General features: G+C 41.1%; 1 long non-coding RNA gene across 1 annotated transcript in view; it reads right to left on the bottom strand.

Moving 5' to 3' along the window:
* LOC311517414 overlaps positions 1-25,673 on the bottom strand; it is a 234,118-nt gene that overhangs the window by 12,907 nt on the left and 195,538 nt on the right. The window contains exon 5 of the long non-coding RNA XR_014710685.1: positions 1,174-1,269. This is a non-coding gene — a long non-coding RNA (uncharacterized lncRNA). The remainder of the gene's footprint in view (positions 1-1,173; positions 1,270-25,673) is intronic.

The raw sequence follows: 25,673 nt of genomic DNA, 5'->3' as shown, positions 1-25,673 counted from the left end.
AATATCTGAGTGAGCCTCATCTGAAGCTGATGTCGACAGGTGCCCAGTCCACCACTTGCATTCACTGCATTTCTCATACTCTTTTCCAGGTGCCCTAGATCACTTACCGGTGGAAATGAATTGAAACACTTTCTGAACATTTTTCAGTTTTTTCTTACAGTATTCTTTTCATTTAAATGCAAGGGCACAAATCCTAGTTTATGTCATAATAGATGGACAACAATAGTATAATTTAACAAAAATAAAATACTAAACAGTGCTACATGTTGACAGAGTTGTGATGGATAAAATGTGGAGTGTTTTGATGGTTTAGATTTTCAAAACATATCTGGCAAGTACACAAAGTGACAAATGTATTTAAGGATCTATGCCATTCAAATGGTACTACCACATGTCTGTTTTGGATTTTTCCCGACTAAATGTTGGAATAAGGGCAAAAATTCACTTGCCTATTGTATTCTTTAAACAGAAAGTGTCTGCATCACAGACGGCCTGTCAATGCCACCTGACATCAGCGGACGTACATTTCAAAAGCTAGAATTCTGTCCCTTTAAAAAAACGTATTGTTTGTATTTCAGAGCCTTACATACCTCCGGCCTAGCTGAAGTCATCTATGTTTAGGATATAAAGGACAGATTCTGATCTCACTTACAAATAGGTAAAAAATTAGTAACTTCTTTAATTTCAATTGAGTTATTCTGCAGTGATATACATCAGCTTCACTGAGATGGATTCTGGCTCCTAGTCTTTACATTATCTATGTATTTTGTTCCCTCTTTTGCTTTTATTCACCACAATAAGCTACCTCCTTTGCTGATTACTTTTTATTTGTTGCATGTATTCATATTCTCAGTCCATCTGCTAAAAGTATCCTATTTAAAAGAAGATGGCATCATTAGCCACCCTTTTTCGCTATAAAGAAAGGAGCAGTTCCCATATTTTTACCCAGTTCAGTGGATGCACTAATCTTGCTGAACACTTCAGTTTAGATGGTATATCAATGAGGCATTCAAACAGAGCAGTTTATACACAAAAATTCTGTCTGCTTTGTAAAAGATTATCCTTTTATAAACACTGCGGAAAACATAAAAGCAAATAGGGGACAGCACATAGGACAGGAAAGATGTTAGCAGGGAGATTAATACTGAATGGGTCGAAATGAATGGTGCTTACCAAAACGAGGTCCAGATACTTTGGCTGCAGTGAAACATAAATAATGGGAATGACACATCGTTTATTCGGGATAATTAGTTGATCCAAAGTAGGGGCCTAGAACAAGAGATTAAAGATTAAATATCCATCTCCTGATGAATATCAGTAGCAAACTTTAACCTGTTCCTTCCAAAAGCACAATTTCTTTGAACAATCGTGTCAGCGCAACACAGTGAAGAAATGAGCTAAAGCAAACTTAAATCACGTTCTTATCTTAGCCTGTAGGATAATACTGCTTCATTTTTTAAAACTGGGAATTGCATTTTTTATTTTCAGGCTTGTAAGTCTTTCAGCCCAATTGTTGGAGAAGAGAAAGATTTTGTCTGATGTTTGGCATTATTAAAATCTGACTTTAGCTTTCTTGTCTTACATTTTAGTTATCTGCAATAACTGAAGAAAGACCAGACCATCCTGAACATTCCCTTTGGTTGAAAAATAATCACAAAAGGCAGCCTGCTGGAAAAGCACAGCATAGCACACGCCGAACTCGAATCTTGAATGCAAGGAGGACTTGGAATATGTCATGAGCCTTGGATCAGGAGGGGCTGAAGAGTAGTGGGCTATTGGGGACAGGGAACCGACTGTACAATAGTACTGGCAACCTATCCAGACTGGTCAATTAGCGGTCCTTCTAGTTTAAGATGCTGCATTGCAACAGAGGCAGAAGACATAGGACAAGTGGGAATCTGGATAACTGTGGCTTGCCCAGAACTTGGAACAGAGCAGCTGCTGACTGCATTCAGCCAGCCAAGACCAGCATTGTGGTTTGTTGCTGATGGATGGCTGCCTCTTGCAAAAGTGATAAAACTGGGGCAGAGGGGGGTCTTTCCAAATGGCATTTTGAAAAGAACAGAGCTTGTATGGAAGGGTCAGTTCAGCAGGCTTTCACCAGCTTTATGAAAATGGGATCACAAGTGAAACAAGTTTGGTGGTTTCATACTTATTCGTCAGGGAGCTTTTTGTCCAGATGCCAAACCAACATGCATGTTCAGATGGCAGTTTCTCCACAGGAGAGGCCCAGAACTATGAGCTGTGGAAAAGTATCCATTTTTACTTGGTTAATATTTGCATGCAAAAACTGATATGTAGGTTTTTATGAGGCTCTCTGAATTTGTTAAAGGAAGAGTTGGGGTTTTTTGCTGCACCAATGTTTGTAGTGAAAATGGTAACGTTGCTCCCTCTCTCTCTATCTCTTTCACACATGTGCACCTGCACACACATGCACATAATTTGCAGGGGGCACTTAGTGCTTCACAGGATCAAATGCTAAATTTTTCAAAATTCAGTAATTACAAGAGAGTAAAAACATCACCATTTCATGCGATCAATTTTCTCTCTGAAAACAGGAAGATTTTGCCATGAGCAAAAATGATACTTTTTATACCTCTTCCCAAAGGTGAAAACTCACCATTTTCACCACAAACCTGTTTGCTTATTACTTCCAGTAAAATCACCATGTTGTAATATAGCTACCTGGCACCCTTCTTCTCTAAGTCATGAAATACAAATTTCTTGTCCTCATATTCAAGGCCCTGCATAATTCGTCCCTTTCTTCTTATTTGCCCTTGTTGATTCCTATCACCTTCACCCATCTCCTCTGTTTCACCAGAGAGAAGAGTCCAGATGCTCCATTTCTCTATTTCTCCTGCATCTGTCTTCACACTTTCTACCATGCCACCCTCTGGGCAGACAACACCCTTCCTGAGCTGCTCTGTAAAGTCACTCCTCTCTCCTCATTCTAAACCCTCTTGAAGACAGGTTTCTTCTGTGACATCTATTAGGAAACAGCTGACTAAGTCAACTACTGATTTACTTCATGTATTTATCTTTTGGTTGCCCTATGCTGACAAAAAGGGGTCAGAGGTTGCAGGGATAGTGTATAAAACCCAGGAAATGAGGCTTGGGTTTGCTCGGGGGGGTTGAATGGTGAAGGGGGTGACCATTAACAAATGTGTAACTAACAAGACGTGCCTTATCTCATGTTGGTCACTTGGAACCAGATTCTGCTCCCCTTGTTCACATGGTGTAGCAGCTTTCTCCAGGAATAATCTCACTGATATCAGTGGGTCAGATTCTGCCACCCTTGTTCACAATGGGGACTACTCCTCGAGTAAGGTGCTACTTGCCATGACCAAGGGTGGCCGGATCTAGCAAAATGAGAAAGGTACTATTCAACCTATGAGTAGCAGAATCTGGCCCTTTGCTTGTATGTTGTATTCCTTTCCAGCACCCTTTGGTTTTTTTCCATCTTTGTAGATTTACACACTGCAGGGCAGGAACTGTGCCTTCCTCTGTGTTTGAGGAACACCTAGCACATTTTGGGTGATATCACAGGCAGATAATAAACATTAACAATGATAGAGCAAGAGAGGGGGAGCCAGGACTCTGCCACTGACTGATGTGTGATCTTAGACAAGTCACTTAGCCATCCTATACCTCAGTTTTCTCATCTGTAAAATGGGGAGGGCACTGCAGTATAGCTATATTACACAGGTGTCATAGAGCTTAAATAATGATGGGCATATCCTCCACTTTTGTAAATGGATCCAGCTTCAGTGGAATTGGGCCAATTTACGCCAGCAAAAGTTCTGGTCCTTAATGCTTCTGGAGCACATTTAGATCCTTGGTTGAAAGGTGTTATATTAGTACAGCATATATTATTATTATTACCCCCTTCTCAACCTGAATGGCGAGCAAGAATTTGGAGTCTAGCTGATTGTTTCAGTGAGGAAGAGAAACTTGGATGGCATTGGGTTTTTCTTTGATATTTATTTACAAAGAATGTACAGAGCCCAGTTTCCCCGGACATAGCAGCAATCAAACAGCAGGAGACAGTTTCTTTGCTCACAGTTCCAAGCTTTTTTGCAGCCAGCACTGAGCCCAAAATGTCTCTCGAGCCTTTTCTCAGGGTCATGTTCCCGGTCCTTGTTCTGACAGTGTCCCTGGCTTTCTGCTGCATGCCTCAGCTTCTCTGCCGTGTTTCCTGCTTCTCTCACGGGGACAGCGATCAAACACTACCCAGCAAACCCCCTCTGCTAACATGTTCCTTGCATGTACCTCTGTTTTGGTCGGTGACTGTATCTGCATGGAGGCTGCTATTGTTTCAGCTACTTGGTTCTATAAAGGAGCTTAATTTTATTTACATTTATCAGTAATGAAGGGCCACTTCTACACACACCCCAATTTCAATGAGATTTAACCCAAGTCACTCATAACATTATTATTAAGTATTAAATATGTGTTAATTATTTATTATTATTATTTATGTAAAAATTAGCTTTTGTTTTTTCAAGGAAAATGAGACATTTGAGCCCACAGTGTATCCCACAGATTAGGACTTGGATGGTGTGTTTTTGAGGGTGTGAGGTGAGGATGCTTTCATATAACATTAGTGCAGGACAGATACTACATTTCTTTGGATAACTACGGGCAAGATCATAAGGCACAGCTCAGAGTAAGGGATCGTGGGGAGCTCCCTTGCCCTAGAAGGAACACCAAGAGGTTTCTCCTGGATGCTCAGAGGTTGCACATCCATTATGACACCCCTTTGCAAGGTGCGGGTGACTTCTCCTCAAGTAGCCAGCCAGCTCGGCTGGCTGCTGTGTAGCAGGTATGGAGCCAGGTGCCACATTCTTCCTGCCGCTTTGGAGCACCCTGTAGCCATAGAGGAGTAGGAGGGAACAGCCACAGCACCACCCTGAACACAGACGCTACAATTCTGCTGGTGCTTACACAAGCCAAGCAAAGAGGTGGTGACGGCTCCTTGCATTCTCCCCATAGTTTGCAATGACATAAGAGTCAGTCAGAATCTGGCCCTAAGTAATGACACACCCAGGTCCTGTTACAGCCAGGCAACATTTCTGTAGCCAAAATGCTCACATTCACTGCAAGTTCCCAGTCTCCTGCTGCTATTCTTAGGGAACTTGATTTAGTTACTACCAACCTTTGGTTCAACCTGATGCAGCAACAGGAGCCTGGCGAAAACAGGCTCCCATAACTTAAACCATTAAAAAACATTTTCTTCTCGCAAGCAAATATGATTGTATTTAAAATTAGCATTCACACAGAATCCAGGTATCTTAAAGACTGTGACCAGAACTGAATAAATAGAGGGAAAAGTGATCCAATAATATTTCTTTGAATTCAGCTGAGCATGGTCGTGACCTTTTTAGGGTTGCTTTCCACATGCATTTGTGAGTGGGAGCTAAAATCACAAGAATTCTTATTCACAGCCAAATTTAAGCTTGAACACTTGAATATTCACCCAACATGAATTTTGATTTATACATTCACTTGCTTTGGTTAGCTACATATGTCATCGAATCAGTGCACAAAAACAGAAGCATGTGACCTGGGAAACTATCCAATCACTAACTAAAGCACAAATGGTCACTATTCACAGCCCTATTAGCAAAGGGAAAATAAATTTAAAGATAATTGAGAATAATGGTGTCTTATTGATAGAACTGAGATCTGTCAGCAAAAGGGAAATGGTGTCTGGTGCAGCACTGAAGAGGTTTCCACCCCATTGTGCCTAGATAACTGCAGCACACTGTTGGTCTGATTCTGCTATTGACAGCTGTGTGAATTAGGAATAGCTCAATTGAAGTGATCACTTACACTAGTTTTACACTGGAATTAGTTCAGTGGAATTATTCCTGATTTACACTACTGTGGGAGCCAAGTATGAGGGGAAAATTAAATTACTACAAGCTAAATTCAGTCCTCAGAGACTGAAGCACAACCCAAGCTGCAGAATGATTTAATGTGTAATATTTTGCACTTTTAAAATGACATCAGTCTAAGGATTTCAAATCACATTACACGCCGGAAGACATTATTATCCCCATTTTATAAATGGGAAAACTGAGACACAAGGAGGCTAAATGACTTGGTCCTGGGTCACATAGCAGGTTTGTAGAAGAGCCAGGACTGGAACACAGATTTCCTGACTTAGTCCTTTTATTGCGATTGTTATATTATTATTACTATAGGTCCATAGGTATCACCACTGAGATGGGAACCATGTGATATTAATATTACTCTCATCCTTCCTCATCCCTACTGTTTCTTACCTCACTCATCATGTCACCTCTAATATTAGATAGAAAATCTTTGGGAGAAACAGACCCTGTTCCATATTAATTTGTCCTACATTGTATTTGTAGGTCTACATGGTGTATTTTACTTCTTTACTAAGAGATGGGCCTGACTTGGGAAAACCACACCCTCTTCCATTCTTAGGGGAAGTCTAGCTCCTGATCTAGAGCTTGGTAATGGGCTAGAACAAAACACTGAATCTGAGCAACTCTGGCATCTGGAGAAGTTTGGGTTTGGATCTGCTTATAGATCTGAAATTTGCAACTCAGACTCAATTCTATGAATCGTCATTTTTAAAGATTTTCTGCAGAAGAGCATCTTACACCTATTGTTAAAAATGGGCTGGATTTTTTGCAGGGTAATTGTGAAAAGGCATGAGCCAACGTGGAATTGGCCTTTCTGCACTTTGCTCAGGTCAAGGGGAAGGCTTTAACTTCCCTTTGTAGCAACCTGAATCTGGGACTTCCAGTCAGGTCCCAGTTGCAACTGAGAGCATGTCTCAGGATGTTACTACTCAGTAGCTGAGATGGGGCTTCCCAGCATGCGTAGACAGACACGTGCTAGCTCTAATTGCGCAAGTGTGCTAAAAATAGCAGCATGGCTGCAACAGCATGGGCAGCAGCTCGGGCTAGCTAGCCACCTGAGTACAAACTCACCTTACCTCCTGAATATGTACACAAGCCCTGCCCAGGGGGTAGTGCTTCTAAGTACAGTGGGTTGGGGGGAGGGGCTGATCCCCCTTTCTACTTTTAAGGGCTACCTCTGTCTTCTGGTCCCATTCTCACTATTGTTTAAATTAACTGCAAATTGACATGCAGCGCTCTCCCCCCACACACATTTCCCCATAATTTGAGCATTGCCTGGGGGCAAAGATTGAGACTGTATAGAGCTGTTATGACTACTCTACCCCACCAGTAATCCCCTTTATACCAGAGGAATCCTCCAGTACCTTTATTTGGAGCTTCTGTAGGCCACAGGAGAAGTACAAAGCAGGTCAGTAGGGCCAGAAACATGTTCCCATACGCCCCCTCATTGTACCTTTCTTTCTACTGTCTGCATCTCTCAAATAAATCCTTACTGGGAAAAGCTCAAAATGCAGCCTTCTTGAGATTATTTCCATCTGCATATCACAAAGGACATAGTGATTTTGCTACACTCCTGAGATCAAGACGGAAATATTGTACAATAGGTATAGGGATAATTGTGCTGCTTATTAAGCATATACAGTACAAGAGACACCAGTGTTGACACCAAGCAGATATTATTTGCACCAGCACAAGACTTGGTATATAATTCTCCAAAGCAGAGACTGATGAATGGTATTAGCAGGGAAGAACTGAATTCTGGCATTCTTGGGCCTTGCAAGTCGTGGAAAAAGCAGACCTAGGATGAACCCAGTGTCATTAGGAATCCAAGTAGGTGGCAAGCACTATAGCTGTTGTGAATCCCCTGAAGCCTTTAAGAGTTGTACAGAGCTGCTAGAACGGACACAATAGGAAAGGACATCCCGGGGAATGTACTGAAAAGGTGAAGTTGCTCACGGACAACTGTATCTTACAGCACGCTGACAGCCACTAAGTGAAACAGCTCTCCACAGGAATGTTGCAAGATTTCTAATGTATTCAGTGGGAAATGTGTGAGGTTCTTTTCCCTGCCCTATGAAGAGACCACAAATTCATGGCATCTAGGTGTACTGGGGATGACACAATTACAGCTAAAAACTCCAGCTGCTTTGTACTTCACCATGGGCATAATCTTGCTGTATATCTAGTTTAACAGGGCCTGGAAGGATCACCCCAATGTAAGGATAATCTCTGGGGGCATACAGCGGCCATCACTAATCTTTCCTGCTGCTAGCATAACAGAGAAAAGAGAGCCTGACCAGAGGAAATGGGACAAGTGTAGGACGTGCCTACGCTAGCCAATCCTCAGCTGTGTTTTGGCTCCTGGTGGCTTTTTCAACCCAGCATGAATGATAGCAGATGAGTGCTCTAACACAACTCAGGCGGATCAGTCTGCCCAGAGATGCACCTGATCCCCTAACTTCAATTTAGAGCCAATGGTGAAGATTTGGATCGTGTGATGAGCTTTATAGTACATTCTTCAAGCTAACAAACTCCAGCTATGATAGAGTGCCCTGGGGAGTGAGGGCCTGCCTCCAGTCTTCAAATGCACATCATGGGACTGTCAGCAAACATCTCATGGGTTTATACCTTAAAATTAACACCTGGAAGCAGAGGGAATCCAGGTTAGTGCGTATATGTAATGTGCTTACAATGACCTGTTCCAGGAAGTACGTCAGCTGCAGTATATTCCACCAAAATAGCCACCATTCAGATCTTTTCCCCAGTTGTTTCCCATAAGAAGCAGCATCAGCTCTATTTAATCTGGACAGAGACTCAGACAGCCCATTCGCATCTAGATTAGGCCCAAGAATCACAAGGAAACTGCACCACTTGGCTCTTTAGAAAAGGAAATGTGAAGTGACTACAGTGCACAAACAGCACAAAGCACCCCATCTCTCTTCTGCTGGTCTCACATACAGGTTGACTAGGAGGAATAAATCCTTGTGTGACCCACATCTCCTTGGAAGAGATGATCAGTTACCCAGCACCCCTCACTGAGATCTGTGAGTATGGAAAATATAGAGCTACTATGAAGCAACCTACCAGCAAGTCAACAACGTCCCCACTCAACGGTGTCAAGGACTGCTTCAGATAACAACCTCAGCATAAGCCCGGACCTTTGGCCATCACCAAAAGGAGATAACTGGCCAAGGTTACTAATTCTGTCTCCATACTCATGCCTGAAACTATAATTGGATTGATCCAGCTGAAATGGATCCAAGAAATCAGAGGAATCCAAATCATGCTGGAGTTGTTCAGCCACTTGGCTTTCTCCACTTCCTGCAACAAAGAGTGGGCCTGATCAATTAGCAAGGTACTCTACATAACGAAGGGGGGCAGAATCAGGTCTGACAACCAGGAGGAGATACTCATTTTATGTGTAATTGCATAACCCCTTTTGCTACCCAACATTGGCATGGCAGCTGGATTTCCCTAGCCTCTTCTTTCATTCCACTGTTCTATCAAAACAGTTACAGATACATACATATTAATGTGGGAATTAAAGGAGCTCCATTGGTTTTCGGGATTTATTTTGGTTTGGTGAAGAAGAAGAAGAAGAAGAAGAAGAAAAGTATTCCCTCACGGCATGATTTACCTTGACTAGCATAACTATTAGCTACACTATTTCCACTCCCTCCCCCAAGAATGCAAATTAACTGTAGCTCATATCTCAGACAAATGGCACACAAACGGCTGCTGTGCTCCAAAAATGTTAATCAGTTCTGAAAATCCAAATCAACCCTAGCCATTTCGCAGATCAGATCAGTATTGCATTTTGCACTTTGGCTCACTCAGAATATTTCCAATATCAGGTACCATTTAAAGTGGCTTAAATCTATTTGCATTGTAGCCTGGCGAACAAATTCTGTGAAGAGGTTTATTCTCTTAGCATACCATTTATAAATTTGGCCAAATACTGACACCCTTACTCAACTTGAGCACCACTTTTGAATTTAATGGGACTCCTCATGGACTAAGATACCCTTTTTCTTCTTGATGGGTATCAGATGCTGTCCCTTTGGGTTCACCATATTTTGCACTGCAGCAGCATTTGGGCCCCAATGGCTGCAAGATGCTTAAGCTCATGTGTAACTTTAAGATTGTGAATAGCCTTTGATTTACTCCAAGATACACATGTGCTTAATCATCTTCATATACAGGGGCCTTTGTTTACCCAGCAGCATGAAGATTCCTATAAAGTAAGTACATTTTTTTTTATAAAGAGGCCATTATTACCTTACAACCACAGCTATGCTTCCATTTTAATGTATATTCTAAATCAAATGCCATATACTTTTTCTCTTTGTTTATAGGTTATTGTTGCTCATTTCTCTCAGATTTAAGAAACTAATGAGGGCATGGAATTCTGTGTTTTCTAATGATGATATCCTCTTTCTTTCTTTGTGTAACAAAAAGGCTTTGAAGTCCTACACTGTGTGTTACAAGGATTTTGATACTTCCCCAGTAAGGATGTAACAGGAGCCAAAACAAGCCTCCAGGTGCCAATATTACACCTGACAAATTAGGCACACGACTGGAAAAGGGTGGGCCCGGGCTGCTGTTTAATGCTCATTTCCTCTCATTTCCACATTAACAGGAAGTAGTTGGAATGGAAAAAAGGCTTTCCTTAAAGACCCAAACTATCAAAAGGCCTGAAGTACTTACTCCTTGCAAACAAAAAACTTGGAAGCTAGCTAAGTCCTATGATTTGGATCTCATTTGCAATGACTTATTTAACCCCTACTGACGGCACGGTGAACAGGATGTTATGATTTATTTAACACTTAAAGCGGGTATGAGAACAAGGTGGATGGTGCCCTTAGATGTAGTCTTTCAATAATTTATTGTTGTAAGTGCTTAATTTTTCCTTGGGGAAGCCTTTGATGGCAGGCTGCTGCAGGATGGTTTAAGTGATGTGGAATAAGCAGTGTGCCATGTAAAGCAAAAATAATAACACTGAAAAATCCAACGAAAGCGCAGGCAGCTTGATTTCGTGGATCGCATAGTGGGAACTTCAGGCTGACATTTTAACACCAGTTGAACTGAGTTTAATACATTTCATTTAGTAACTTAAAGACTGCTGAATTTACCTTGCAGAGACTTTAATGGCATAATACACCCACAAACACAAAGAAAACTGACTCATACAAAACCCTGCATGGTTCCTAGAAGGCCATTGGAGAGCAGTAACAAAGCCAGTAAAAAAAATAAATTAAGTTACATCTACTACATTTATACCATAGGGGTTTCTGACCAAGAGCAGGCTCACAAAAATGTTATGTCTGACTGACTTTAAAGTTGAACTGCTGCTTAATAATATTGTAGCATGCCTCAGAGGGTTTATCTGAAAGCACCTTCTTTTGAATGGTTTGTAATCGTTATCTGGGGTACAGGCCCATCCTTTAGAAACCTTTTTTATGTCAAAGTTACTCAGTGAAATAATGCATAGATGTTTTACCCTCTGGAGATCAGTGTTCAGTTCTGCTTCATGTCATATATTGAAGGCCCATGGTGACTTTAGCAAGCAAGATCTATAGGAATTCCTGCACCTGTGGATAAAGGACTTCAATCTTCAATGATAAATGCATATTTCTGCATGCTTGTGTGTGTACAAATTATATTTTAGTATAGACAGGCAGGTAACACATTTCACTTTTTGGAGACGAAGTAACAGGTTTAGCAAATTACATTCGTACCTTTAATCTTATATTTCCATGCACACTCAGTTAAATGTTGTAAAACTATCAATTCTGTCAAAACGTAGCAGAAAGAAAACAAGAGACCCTGCAATCTTAATGTCCAAACTGACTGGTGATTATCAGGAATTAAATGTGCAGGAATTCCAAATCTTTTTTGATCTGAGATGTCTAGATGACTTTTGTTTTTCTATAATTGTATGAGGGTCCTACGTAGTATTTAAGAATCAATTATATTGCAATTGATGTAATTAACTCTAATAATCCAGTAAAAGTCAGTAGGAGGGCTATTCAAGTCAATAGAAAAGGGACTATATTATGAAGGTGTTATTAACCTATACAGAATTTTACTAGGCATTTCCTTTTCTCATATGATAAATATACAGTGGTTAGGAAGGCTGTTATTATAATTTAATGGGAACAATGGCTCATCACTTTCTTTCCTGTGCAACCCTTAACTAATTCTACATACAGTGTATAAGTAAAATGAATCCTTTTTTAATGGCACAGCAAATCAGCTATTAATCATCCATCAATCATCTGTTGCACCAAAATCTATGGTGCTTTCAGGGCTGCTAAAGATATTTTGGGAGTGGCAGGAGTTGCACACACATATTCCCATTCATTTATGTGTCCGACTTTCCACTGCACATTGTATGGGGTACTTCTTAACTAGTCAATTGGGGACTGATCCTGAAGTCAGTGGAAGCCCCTTGAGGAAGACATTAGTGCTTTGCAGGATGAGGCAAAAGAATTTATAGGCATTTTTATGGCATCACTGTAATATCTGAGCATCTCTCTTGGTTATGAATTAAGACACAGAACACATCTTTCAGGGAGGGGAATATTATCATTACCCATTTTAAAGTCGGTGAAACTGAGGCACAGTTAGATTCAATACCTTGCCCCAAGGCAACACAGCACAGCCAAGAACAGAGCCCCTGTCTCCAAACACTTACATTGGTGCCTTCACCACTAAACCAGCCCCCTTTCTATCTTGGCCATGAGTGGGAGTGTTCCTGAGAAAGGATACCAAGATGGGGCCCACTGGGAATTTCAATCTTCTTCACCTTTGTTGGTCTGAGTCCAGGCCTCACTTTGACACAAAGACTGCACTGGTCACACTGGCACGCCTCCTGGAAGTGGATGAAGAGGGGCTATCTGGGCTGATGTTATTAGACGTATTTTCTGCCTTCGACACAGTTGGCCATAGGATGTTTTTGACTCTCTTGTCGACCCTGGCAGAGCGGTATAGGGGTGCTCTTCAGTGTCTTCCTTCTTTCCTCTTGGAGAAATTGCAATGGATAATCATGAGCAAGCATTCCTTCTCCCAAAGTGCTCTCAAGTGTGGAGTGACTCAGGTGTCTTTCTGTCACCCATCCTGTTCAGCCTATATACCCTGCCATTCAGAGGGGTCGGTGAGGAGGCATAAGGGGTAGTTCATTATGTTGATGATACCCAGATATATGGAAAAAGGTGGTTCAGCAAACAGGCCAATGTCATGTTGAGACTGGAGCCTGGCTAAGAATGAGTTGTGTGAAGCTGAGCCCAGATAAGACTGAGGTGGTGATTGTGGGTTCAAGGAAGCAGTGGAAGGAGATAGTATCAGTCCATTTGATTTGGAAGTGCATCCACCACTGGTCACCTCCAAAGAAGAGGTGATTTTATGTCCTACATGCTGTTAGTTGATCAGATTACAGCTGAAACCAAGTCAGTATTTTACCATCTAGGAGCTTTCATGCTTTTATTTGTGCCTTTGTTACTTTGAGAGTGGACTAGTGAGATGTGCTGTACTTGGGGCTAACTGTACCTTCATTTGGAGACAGAAACTGGTACAAAATGTGGCAACTTGCTTGTTGAGTGGGGAATCTTCCTGGGCGCACATGACATTGCTTCTCAAGGTCCTAGAGAACCTACTGGTCTCCAGGTAGAGTTTAAGGTTTGGGTTTTGACTTCCTCTCTCCCCATGTCACACTGCCACAGATGTAGTCAGCAGAGACACTCAAACTGGGACTCCCTCATCAGAAAAGAGAGTGCGTAGACGACGGGACATTCTTTGTGAGCACTTTGGGGCTCTAGCTCCCCACCCTGGCCTGAAATAGCCCAGGCTTGATCACCTTCTGGGCATGCTACAAAAACCATTTTTGATTGTGTTTTGGTAAATGTTGGGGGTAAGTCCCCAGGGGAGGGAAAGGAGCTCTTCCCCTGCTTTGATTTATTGGCTGGCTGAGTTAATTTGTTCCCAGTATCTGATTATTTTTATGCTGCAGGGTGGTCATCATTAGGTGATTGTAAGTCTAATTAACTATTAGGGCACTTAGAGCTTTTTGTATGGACATTTCTAATTGCTGTTTAAATCTAAATAAATTTAGAGCTGACTGGGGCAAATTCATCCCTGGTGCAACTTCACTGAAATCAATGGATTTACACAAGGGATGAATCTGTTATATTATAACCTGAATGAATCATTCTTAGAGAGGAAGAATGAATTATCATTTTAAGCTATTCACACACACACACACACACACACACCTTCTTTCCATCCTTGCTCACATTTTCACAACCTTCCTATTTTACATACGGTGCAGTATGTTGACTGACAGAGAGGAAGAAGTTGCAATTGTTAAAATAAATAAATGTAATGTGAAGGTGTCAAATTCAGCTTTCCCACCAGAATGTAGATTTACAAATATTCACAGCTATAAAGTAAATGCTGTATAAATATCAGTAGTTGCATAAGATCTGAGCTATGTTGCACAAAATGAATGAGCTTTGACTACAGGAACAGAGATACACAACCCTGCCGACTTGTGCTGAATGAACCAATTGTAAACTTGGCAAGCAACCGATTCCTGCCAGGAATCCTGGTCCAAGACTTCATCTACCTTGGGATTCCTTCGCACGAATTTATTGGTAACGGTAAATTTCTCTATACAGTTAAATACACTGTATACATCTCACTTTTCTATTGCAAGCTTCAGGACCAGTGAACTAGTCTTTCAGAAAGTCACCAACTTAATCGAATGGTCATTCTGCGATACAAGGGAGTGTCTAGAGACATACTGAAGAGACAGTGTTCAGTGTCATGGACAAAAGTAATAAGCCTCTGGTTAAGGTGGAAATGGCTACATACTATTAATTAGCTTACTACTGCAAATCAGAGTTTACCTTAAGACTATGTTGTGGGGTTGGGAGAATTGCCCATTGTACCATGAAGAAAAGGAGTACTTGTGGCACCTTAGAGACTAACCAATTTATTTGAGCATAAGCTTTCGTGAGCTACAGCTCACTTCATCGGATGCATTCTGTGGAAAGTGTAGAAGATCTTTTTATATACACACACAAAGCATGAAAAAATACCTCCCCCCACCCCACTCTCCTGCTAGTAATAGCTTATCTAAAGTGACCACTCTCCTTACAATGTGTATGATAATCAAGGTGGGCCATTTCCAGCACAAATCCAGGTTTTCTCACCCCCCCCCCCCACACACACACACAAACTCACTCTCCTGCTGGTAATAGCTTATCCAAAGTGACCACTCTCCTTACATTGTGTATGATAATCAAGGTGGGCCATTTCCAGCACAAATCCAGGGTTTAACAAGAACGTCCGGGGGGGGGGGTAGGAAATAGGCTATCTTGCATAATGACGTAGCCACTCCCAGTCTCTATTGAACCCTAAGTTAATTGTATCCAATTTGCAAATGAATTCTAATTCAGCAGTTTCTCTCTGGAGTCTGGATTTGAAGATTTTTTGTTGTAAAATAGCTACTTTTATGTCTGTAATTGCGTGACCAGAGAGATTGAAGTGTTCTCCGACCGGTTTATGAATGTTATAATGCTTGACATCTGATCTGTGTCCATTTATTCTTTTACGTAGAGTCTGTCCAGTTTGACCAATGTACATGGCAGAGGGGCATTGCTGGCACATGATGGCATATATCACATTGGTGGATGTGCAGGTGAACGAGCCTCTGATAGTGTGGCTGATGTTATTAGGCCCTGTGATGGTGTCCCTTGAATAGATATGTGGGCACAGTTGGCAACGGGCTTTGTTGCAAGGATAGGTTCCTGGGTTAGTGGTTCTGTTGTGTGGTATGTGGTTGCTGGTGAGTATTTACTTCAGGTTTGGGGGCTGTCTGTAGGCAAGGACTGGCCTGTCTCCCAAGATTTGTGAGAGTGTTGGGTCATCCTTCAGGATAGGTTGTAGATCCTTGATAATACGTTGGAGGGGTTTTAGTTGGGGGCTGAAGGTGACGGCTAGTGGCGTTCTGTTATTTTCTTTGTTAGGCCTGTCCTGTAGTAGGTGACTTCTGGGAACTCTTCTGGCTCTATCAATCTGTTTCTTCACTTCCGCAGGTGGGTATTGTAGTTGTAAGAATGCTTGATAGAGATCTTGTAGGTGTCTGTCTCTGTCTGAGGGGTTGGAGCAAATGTGGTTGTATTGCAGAGCTTGGCTGTAGACGATGGATCGTGTGGTGTGATCAGGGTGAAAGCTGGAGGCATGTAGGTAGGAATAGCGGTCAGTGTTAGAACTAATAGCTCGTTCACCTGCACATCCACCAATGTGATATATGCCATCATGTGCCAGCAATGCCCCTCTGCCATGTACATTGGTCAAACTGGACAGTCTCTACGTAAAAGAATAAAGGGACACAAATCAGATGTCAAGCATTATAACATTCATAAACCAGTCAGAGAACACTTCAATCTCTCTGGTCACACAATTACAGACATGAAAGTCGCTATTTTACAACAAAAAAACTTCAAATATAGACTCTAGAGAGAAACTGCTGAATTAGAATTCATTTGCAAATTGGATACAATTAACTTAGGGTTGAATAGAGACTGGGAGTGGCTAAGTCATTATGCAAGGTAGCCTATTTCCTACCCCCCCCCCGGACGTTCTTGTTAAACCCTGGATTTGTGCTGGAAATGGCCCACCTTGATTATCATACACAATGTAAGGAGAGTGGTCACTTTGGATAAGCTATTACCAGCAGGAGAGTGAGTTTGTGTGTGTGGGGGGGGTGAGAAAACCTGGATTTGTGCTGGAAATGGCCCATCTTGATTATCATACACATTGTAAGGAGAGTAATCACTTTAGATAAGCTATTACCAGCAGGAGAGTGGGGTGGGGGGAGGTATTTTTTCATGCTTTGTGTGTGTATATAAAAAGATCTTCTACACTTTCCACAGAATGCATCCGATGAAGTGAGCTGTAGCTCACGAAAGCTTATGCTCAAATAAATTGGTTAGTCTCTAAGGTGCCACAAGTACTCCTTTTCTTTTTGCGAATACACACTAACGTGGCTGTTACTCTGAAACCTGTCATTGTACCATGGTAATACATTAATCATATCAGGATGTATCAAAAGAGCCATTACTATGGCACCATGCTGATCACAACCTCAACATGAGTCAGCAATGTGATGCTGTTGCGAAAAAAAGCAAATGCAATTTTAGGTTGCATTAACAGAGGCATAGCATGCAAGTCATGGGAGGTGATGGTCCTGCTCTACTCGGCTCTGGGTGGGCCTTAGTTGGAGTACTGTGTCCAGTTTTGGTCACCCATGTACAGAAAGGATGTGGAGAAACTGGAAAGGATCCAGAGGCGAGCGACAAAGATGATCAAAGGACTGGAATTGAAGCCATATGATCAAAGGATGAAGGAACTGGGTATGTTTAGTTTGGAAAAGAGGAGCTTGAGGGTGGAAATGATAGTGGTCTCCAAATACTTGAAAGGCTACCATAAAAAAGATGGTGAAAAGTTGTTCTTTCTTGCCATAGAGGGCAGGACAAGAGGCAGTGGGTTCAAACTATAGGATAGGCGATTTAGATTAAATCTCAGGAAAAACTTCCTAACTGTAAGAACAGTAGGACAATGGAACAGACTGCCTAGGGGAAGTTGTGGAAGCTACTTTGCTGGAGGTGTTCAAAAGGAAGCTGGATAGCCATCATTCTTGGGTGGTTTAGACACAACGAATCCAGCATCCTGGCAGCAGGTTAGACTAGATGACCCTTGTGGGTCCCTTCTAACCCTAAGATTCTATGGCAAATGTCCACCACAGGCATGAGGTTTGTTGTCCTCCATCACTGAAGTGTTATATAAATGTAGAGGTCTCACCTATTAGTGGTTTATCAGGTGTTCCTGGACCTGCAATCCCACAAGGATGAGTGGTGCCAAAAATGATAGCTTGAGCATTGTTAAAGTACAATAATTCAGCAGTCAAAACTTCCTTTGTTCAAATCCCCAAACACCACTCAGTTATTTAATCATCTCAGTTCTTCTACAATCCACAAACATGCCTTAATATGTGTGGGGCAGTTCCTCAGCAGGTGTCAGTGGTCCTGGCTCCATTGCCATCAGTGGATCTAGGACAATTTACCCCCCTTGAGAATCTACCCCTGAGCGATTGCACGCCATGCACAGAAGATAATAATACACATAATTTTAAAAAACATTAAATAAGAACAATCATCTGCAAGAAAAGGTTCCAGTGTTTAGACTTTCATGGAAAATCAATATGGTCTTATCTCTATTATTTTACTTAAAAAAATACTTGGGACCATGGCATTAGGTAGCACTGTGAAAAACAACTAAATATAGCTGTAGATCATGGTGGGTGGGAATGGAAAACCAAGGAGTCAGGAGCCGAGCTCCTGCTGCTGTTACGTCATTATAACACCCATAATTATGTTATTATGTACACTGCCCACTTCAACTATATCTGGATACCACTTAAAATGATAAAAATCTGATTAACTGCATGACATATAAATCTTAGTTTCTTTGAACACAAATTAGTACTGACTTCTTTATTCTTTCTAGAATAGGCAGGATATTTGTTTTGCTTTTCTTCTGCAAGGTGTTGTCAGAATGAGCATATAAAACAGTGAAAAGAGTTTATTTTAAAACCTCATTTTATACTTAACACACTTTACCAATTCACAAAAACATATTTCCATTCTTAAGGCAATAACACATGACTCCTCCCTCCCTGACCCCAAACACCTAAACATACAATTATAAGCTCAATCTAAAAATTCAGTTGAAACTATGGTGTATTTAGTGTAACTGCTTGTTATGCATTTGTTTTCGGGTTACCGCACATTTAAATCTCCGATTTCTAAGGGCTCTGCTATTAGGGTGACCAGATAGCAAGTGTGAAAAATCAGGACAGGTGGTGGGGGGGAATTGGTGCCTATATAAGACAAAGCCCCAAATATCGGGACTGTCTCTATAAAATCGGGACATCTGGACACCCTATCTGCTATCTACAGAGAGAGACACCCATTTTGTATTAAGGTCAGTGCAAACAGTCACAGAAGACACACACACAATGTGTGAAATCCTGGCCCCAATGAAGTTAATGGCAAAATTCCCATTGTCTTCAGTGGAGCCAGGATTTCACTCACTGCATGCCTGCTCATGTAGACTTTGCTTTTCTTCTTTCTTATTTTTTTTTCTCTTCATCTCCAATTAAAGTCAATGCCTGAAGGTCCTGGTTTGATCTTTGTATCTGGAAAAGCAATACAGCCACTCTCTATAAATAAGCTAAACCAGACAGAATAAAAGATTCAATGTGGTGGAAGCCCCATCACTGGGGTATTTAAAACAAAGACCTACAAATTACACCACAGGGAACAAACCTGCACTAGCAAGAAGATGAACCAAAAATAATGTTCATTCATATATAACATATGTTTCTCCATTTAAATAAATATGGAAAAAGCATACATCAAATTATATCTTCAACCCATGAGGTTACCCTGGATAGTTTATTTCAGCTTCACTGGGGAGACCCCTCAAGATATTTCTAATTCAACTGTTAAACCTTTTCCCTGTGTTACAGTGTATGAAGTTTTTATTGCCACCGGCTTGGTCTCAGAATTCCCCCTTAAATATTTTTTGTATCACCAGACCAGAACTGGTGTGGATGCCAACGAGCTGTTCTGTCCTATTGAAAGCAGAGAATGGTTTCCTCTGCAATATGTACAAAGAGCAAAGAAATTTAGTCAGTCTATGCAAAACACAAAATGGCATCTGCCATCTGGAAATGCACACAAAAGCCATGGGCAGTCAAACACTTCTCAAGACTTTGGCACGTAAAATTAATATATTTGTTGAAGACTTAAAGAGCCACACAAACTCTTAGCCATTAAAAAGGGAATTTCACTTTCCTCTTCCCCAAAATAAAATAAACAATAAAATATTTCCATTGCAATGTCCCATAAACGATAGCTCAAACAACCTTCAAGAAACATTTTCTAGTGACTTCATGAGGATGGGCAGAAACAATGTTGCAACCACATGTATATTTTAAATGGTGGAGAGGCATGCATGTCCCCAAAAATTTGCATCTGCAGTAAAGAGTGTTATTTTTAGCTATGTAAATGTCATATCCTTGTTTTCTGTGTGCATCCCCTTTAAATCTCTGAGGACTTCTCTATCTGCAGAAACAAGGAGCTGCTGTGTGTTCAAGATACATGAAGATTGTCACTGTATATATATATATAGTGTATGCTCCCTTTACTTCCATCCTTTTTTGTTATTATTTTCTTAATCTAACATAAAAGTAATTCTTGATGAAAGTCTCTGCTTCTGTTTATGTTCAGAATAACACACTGTTTACAACAGCTCATGACATATGGTACCTAAGTGGACATCATCATAAATGATTCAATCTTTGTTCACTCAACAAATGTAAATCTAAGAAATTGCAAAAACTAAGACTCCTCCCACCCCCCCAAATATGCAATCAGATGTACCTGGGTAGAACCTAGTGACTCCCAGGAGGCTTTAGTGAAGTCAATAGGGCTCTGTACAGGAACACAGATCTGTGTGTATGATCAGCTACTAAGTTGTTAGTAGTGGAATTTTTAGTGACACCTTTAGTTAAGGTTGTCCAACTCTGTCCATTATAAACCCCTGTATTCAGTTCCTTACAATTTTTGCCAGACTTTGATTGGGCTGAAATTTTTCATATTTAGTCTCTGCCTAAGTCTTCTTTCTTTCTTTCTTTCTTTCTTTCTTTCTTTCTTTCTTTCTTTCTGGTTACATTTCAGAAAAAGAACGCCTCCATTGTTTCTGAGGTTAGGGAAATCAATGTGCCAAAGCAATGTGGTTGGCTGCACTATCTAAAACTACTAGACCACACTCCAGAACCTATATTAGGGTTCCTAATCCCCAAGGTTCCTCTGTTGACTAACGAATAACTGTGTAAGCCACCAGCAAAGTATGTGTCATTTTTCCATCGAGGAGCTTGTCCACATAACGGATAACAGTCTACTGTTGCTATCTGCTATTATCTTTAGGTCAAGGGGTAGATATCTGTGCTGTGGATCCAAAGGTCCTAGGTTCCAACTCCGCTGATGTCCCATGCAGAGGGTCAATATGGTTTCATATGATGAATTTCCTGATTTTTTTCAGTTGACCTTTTAAAAACCTAGGAAATTACATCCCAAAAGCTATGAAAACTATGTTAAATCAATATTATGGTTGCAAAGTCAAACACTCAAAAGTTAAGAAATACCAGAATTAAGGTTGCCTGTGGAACTTTAATTTGGTACTCTTGTGTATGCTTTATTATAGTCATGCCCAGCATGGAAATCTGTGGCCTGACCAAGAATAGAACCCAGCTCCCCTGAGTTTCTTAAACACAAGAGACTATCCTTCATTTTCCTGCAAGCCTCCACCTCACTTGCTTTCTCTCCAGCACAGTTCATGGGGCCGGGCTTCTGTGGAGTAAATACTATGTGATAACGCAATGATCTATGGCACATAGATTGAATCAGAGTGCACACAAGGATGTGGAATATTTTTTTCTATAGTACTAAATTGGGCTCTTTACTGTGGCAGAAGAGGTTGTTTCATCAAAGAGCTTACAAAGGTCCTAATCCTGCCGCTGTTTAGCCATGTGAACTATGGGAAGCTGACTGAATTCAATAGGACTACTCACATCCATAAATTTACCCATGTACCTGCGTGTTTGCCAGAGCAGGGCCTAAATAAGCTAAGTATAGCTGAAGTATTGCTGATGGAATATAAGATAAAGCAGGTGTTTAAACCGTGAAATCTATACCCCACCTTTTTCATTACACATTTTTTATTTTGCTTTCTTAAAAGAGAAGGAGAGGGGGGAGAGAGAGAGAGATTAACTGTGCCTGATAACGTTAGCATTTAAATGGTCCTAATTCTAGGCTTCACCGAGGTCCTACGGGGACCCCAGCAAAAGTCAGAGCCAGCCCAAGGGTGGCTCTAACTTACAATGCCTGCAACAGCTCCCAGTGGAGCCATTCATCAGCCCAGAATAATCAGGCAGCAGTGGGCTCTCACTGTGCCTCCTCCTTCCCCAAAACTTCTGCTTCCCCTAGCACTATGCTATGCTGCGGGCTGGAGGAATCACTGTAGGACCATTCTGATACCCTATGTCACTCAGGTAGGTTCTTTACATAAACGGGGTTCCCTAGGAAGCTGTTGCCACCTCTTTTGCCATAAAGTAGCAAGAGCAGGGAACAGAATTAGGGTCCAAGAATCTCAGTCCAGGACCTTTCATAAGCACTAAATTCACTCACATAAGATGCAATTTGAAAAGTTTTACTTTGGCCTGAATTAGCTACTGAATCATAAAATGATTTTTCTTATGGCAGACGTGCACACACACATCCACACGGCGTGCTCCAGCAGGATTGTCAGTCATTCACCTCTGATAGAAACCCTGGCTTACAAGAGATCATCTGCTCCATTAAAGACGAGAACTCGGCAGTAAAAATAAAAGTACGGATCTCAGCAAAAGAGAGAGATGCCACCGGGTGAAGAGGTCAAGTCCGTGCCATCGACAGACTGAGAGTGAAACATTACTGCTATTAGGCTGTAACAAGACAGTTCAAGAATGAACTGAGGATTCCAGGCATGTCATGGAGATGACATCCTGACACTCCAGGGGTTGGGTGGTAGCTGCTCTTACTGAACCTGCTGCCAGCCAATCCTTGGAGTGTCACTTACATCAGCTCCGAAGTAATATATTGGCCCACCCTTCAAGCAAGAGATGAGAAGTCACGATCAGCTAATAGAAAGTGACAAGAGGAGATAAAATGGATGATGAGGGAGGGAAAGTTTTGGATTAAAAAAGCATTATTCTTTTCTTTAACACTAACCACGCTAACTATATGGCTGTGTTAATTAATGTAGCATTCAAAGATATTCATCCATTTTTACATATATCATTCATTTTTCTACTTCCACATATTTCCAAATTAGCCAGTAGCTCTTTAAGTAATCACAAATATGGCAATGCTTTCAACCTGATGGTGGGGAGAAGTAGATTTCCTCTTTCACAGAAATAAAGTTTGAATAAGATGGAGACTGAATAATCAATGACGTTTTTATCTATCTATCTTTCTATCCAATGAGGTTCTACCGATGCCCAGCCCTGAGGCATCTGAGCATCTTCTCCCTTTTCAGGCTAAAAACTCTGATTGTCAAATTTACAACTGCATTGTAATTATTTGATCAGTTTGTTCTCTAACAAAATATTAATGCATCATTTGATACAGCCCTAATGAACATGCACTGAGAGGTTTAGCCCATGGAACAATTACAAAGTTTGTTCTCTTGGTATTGTTCCAATGACACCTATAACTACAGGGCATGTGATAGAGCTCACAGCTGCCCACCCCCTCCAACCACTAGGACACACGTGCACATGTCCTCAAAATACTGGATCAAATCTGTAAGTTTCAATGAAAATCTAATCAAATGTGCCAAGCTTTAAAGATCATAGCTGTGCAGTGTTTTTAATTAACAGTTTGGGGTAGGGACATTCTCTTACTATTTATATGTATGTTGTACTTCTCACAACAGGGTCCTGATCTTGGTTAGGGCCCTTAGATGCTACCATAATGCAAATAAAATAATTATAATTACAATAATAATAGCAACATACTATTGCATTAGATCTATAGATCAATACATATTGTAGATACATAGATGCTTCCTTTACACTGTAAAGAATTCCAAGAATAACCATGCAGCAATCTGTTTTGAAGTTTATGCCAAAAAGTACAAAAACCTGTAGTAAATCTAATTAAGCATTTGATAATGAGCACTGTTTTTTCTACTCAACATATTTTTCTGGTGTATTTGTTTGTAAAGGTAGAGATAAGCATAGTAACACAATCTGTTCTTTAATGCCATAGGCAAAGAAAAGTACTAGTCATCAGCTACAATATTTTATAATATTTAGAGGACAGATTTAAGTATATATTTATTCTCTATTCCAGACACCTCAGATAGGGTCTGATCCTGAAAAGCCTCCCTCTCTTTAGTATTCCTTGATTTTAATGGCATTACTTGAAGGAAAAGATTGCTCATATGAGTAAAGATTAGAAGATCAGGTTGGTAGTCTTCATATAATAATATTTTTCATGGTTATTTTGTTATAAATAAAAAGAAGAGTTTTATGTACAATGTGACAGAAACAGCACGGTATTCACATATGTAGCATTTTGACAGATATATGCAGAAAGCAAATACTTAAAAAAACAGTAATTATTAGAAATCGTAGCCAAAATAACATACACCAACCTTGATTAGTTACATTAAAACTGATAGTTTAAAAACAGGAAAATTAGCATCACCTCAAAGTCTGAATGGCTAATAAAAAAAACATAGTTAAAACAGATTAAGGTTCAAATCAAGGTCATGAAAGGAACTGATTGAGGAAAGCTGTCATTTTTTCTTGGGTTGTGTGTCTGTTTTAGTGACACCGTTTCCTCTGAATCAGTCTTACAATGAAAAATTACACTGCTGGGGTTAATAAAGAGAGCACATTTGTTTAGATCAAGATTTCAATTAAAATGCGTGCAGAGAGAAAGGCTAATTTCTTGCTTAAAGGTGAAATTAAATAAATATAAATAAATTAGACAATCTCTAACAAATTCATTTGGGACAAATTCATTTCCACAATTCTACTCCTTGTGCCTGCTGTGGAGTCACCTCAGGGGAAGTGTCCGTATTGGCCATGAATCTCTATTCCCCCCAGGGTTTCTTTCAAGATGGGGCAGCTTTACATTCCAGTCTGGACTCAAGAACCCCTGCAAGCAGACACTATCTGGGAGAGGTGCTCTATTAACATATTGACTTGGTGGTTTGCCCCTCTAGTTGAACTGAAGTCTCAAGCAGGTCATGTTACTGCACCCCCATCCAAATGTACGTACTGTCCTGAGGGGCCAGGAGCTGGCACAAAATGTGAATTGAGCCCTCTGTGTGTAAGTTTAACTACAACACATTTTTAAGGGGAACAGGACCTGTCTCTGGGCACACGTACTCCAGTGCTTTTTTGGCAACAGTCGATGGCAACACTAACACCAAAACAACACAGGCAAAGCTGGCCTTGGCATTTTGGGGCAGGCCTGGGCAATAATCTTTTGCATGCAACTCCTCCCTGAAATGTCACTTGCTCCTGCCCCTCCAATCGCACTACTAGGCACAGGGCAGGTTCCAGGATTTCCAGGAAGATCTGAGAATTGATTTTGGGGTATTTGCCCGCCCCCCCACTCCCCTTCCGGCCAAAAAAAAAATCTGACTCATTTTGGACAAGAAATGGAAGGGACAGAGAGTTTTCAGATTACCACCAGAGGCCTCCTGCTGCAGGACACATAGGGTACATCTACACAACCTACCAAACACAAACGGCTGGCCCAGGTCAGCAGACTCAGGCTCATGGGGTTGGGCTGTGGGACTGTAAAATTGCTGTGTAGACATTTGGTCTCAGGTTGGAGCCTGAGCTCTGGGACCCTGCTTAAGGGGAATGTCTATACAACAATTTTTAGCCCCACATTCTGATCTACATGAGCCTGAGTCAGCTGACCCTGGCCAGCAAAAGCCATGCGTTGTGTCCTTTATTCCAGTATAGACGCACCCACAGAAGCCTGCTACTTGAAGGAGAGGGGTGTGGGATGAAGAGAGGTTGGGAGAGGGCCCTATTTGTCAACATCTAAAAAAGAATTTGCTAGGAACAATTGTACAAATAAA

This window comes from Lepidochelys olivacea, assembly GCF_965140295.1.
Source record: "Lepidochelys olivacea isolate rLepOli2 genome assembly, chromosome: 3".
In the NCBI taxonomy this organism is placed as follows: domain Eukaryota; kingdom Metazoa; phylum Chordata; order Testudines; family Cheloniidae; genus Lepidochelys; species Lepidochelys olivacea.
The sequence above is the reverse complement of the archived record's forward strand: the minus strand, read 5'-3'. Positions and strand labels throughout refer to the sequence as shown.